The following is a 1,818-nucleotide window of genomic DNA, read 5'->3' as shown; positions in this document are numbered from 1 at the left end:
GAGAGAGAGAGAGAGAGAGAGAGAGAGAGAGAGAGAGAGAGAGAGAACACCATTTTCCTCTTTGGCAGATTTCTTCTTCAAACATTTACGTGAATTAGATTGAAATATAAAGCTTAGTGAATTATGATAACTTCATTAAGATTAAAATTACTTATATTTTTATTTGATATATTTTTATGTTTTTAATCTTATTATTTTATAATTTTTTATTACATCGCCAATCCCAGAATTATATTAGTGCATTTTAGAATTGTCTTATATGTAGGTATATACTTAACTTTTGCTTTGCTATATTAAATTCTGTGGGTGCATACAGATCTAACGTACTATCTATTAATGACAGATTCCCGAAGTCATTTTGAGACGAAAATTTGATATCATAATGTCCAAGTTAAATATTTTTTTTAATATAATAAATATCAAAAATTAGAAATACTAGTAATATTATTTTCGCTTACGTAATATTTATATCGATATTAACAGGCAACTGTTTACTTTTAGCACTTTGTGACGTTGAACCATATCTGAATGCTCAAATTTTAATCGATATAATTTGTTAGCTTTAAATGTTTATAATTCAAAAACTATTATAGCCTCGACATTTTGATATCAGAATTTTAGCCTCAAAATAATTTCAGGAATCTGCCATTAGCAGGTGGTTAACACGTGTTAAGTCTGAAATATCCTGTATATTAAACTTTCATGAAATATTATATATTTAAATGCGGTTACGAATATTTCATGAATGTAAGCGAAAGGTTGAAGGAAATGATGAATATATAATACTATTATGTACAGAATGTTAAAGTATTCAATGTTTTTTCGATCGAGTCACTTCGACTTTGTTAAAGGTTATAAAAGCTATCGTATCTCACCTTGTCGGTTGCCATCATTTTTTTCCACTTGCCTTCATTCTTCCTACGAAAAGACCTAATCCCTTCTCGACTCTAAATCTCTCCGTGCACTTAATTCGCTTCGCTCACTCGCGAAGTCGCGAGAGGAGTAAAGGGATGGTATAATGGCTTTAAAAAGCTCATGGGGAAAAGACGTGGTGGTGATTGCCTGGCGAGACGGAGAAGACGAGTAAAAGCTAAAATGAAGCGGAGATTTTTGCCCAAGTAAGCGGCTTACGAAGGCCATGTCATATCCTTTGAGACGCGATATATATGTGAATCGGTGACCCACAAGAAAGACACATTACAAATACGTTTTTGAAAGAATAGTATAACTTTCCCGACTTTAATAGGAAAATTTGTAATTATCTTATATACATGTCGCACTTACATATCAAATGTTATGTTAGATGTAATCATTTAAAAATTTTTATAAATAAAGGAATATAATGTGCTTATAAAACTTTCGAAGCATACTAATACATTTTGATTAGTTTATGCAATATATTTAGAGAGCCAAAATTCTAAATATAATTTTTATATTGTGGTAATTGGAAATTTTATTTGAAGATACATGAACATATACAATTTGATATAATATTTCCAATGTAATATTTCTCGCAATTTCCATTACTAATAATAATTAAAAAGCTTATTAATAATAGAAACTACAACCAAATCAAACATTTTGGTTGCTGTTATAATTGTTCATAATTCTAATATTAAACAATTGTAATTCTTGAATCATTGCGGTTATATATCAAACCTATTTCAGGTAACTCACGTACAACAATGTTATTCGTGGTCACGTTCGATCGCCACTCTGCCGAAACGATGTGAAACATCCCCACAAACTCTCCCTCGACATTCCTCGTTATCGGCTCACTCGGTTTTAGTTTCTTCTGTCTCTCTCTCTCTCTCTCTC

The sequence above is a fragment of the Atta colombica genome, unplaced genomic scaffold, assembly GCF_001594045.1.
Source record: "Atta colombica isolate Treedump-2 unplaced genomic scaffold, Acol1.0 scaffold96, whole genome shotgun sequence".
Lineage (NCBI taxonomy): Eukaryota > Metazoa > Arthropoda > Insecta > Hymenoptera > Formicidae > Atta > Atta colombica.
This window is presented reverse-complemented; position numbering follows the sequence as displayed.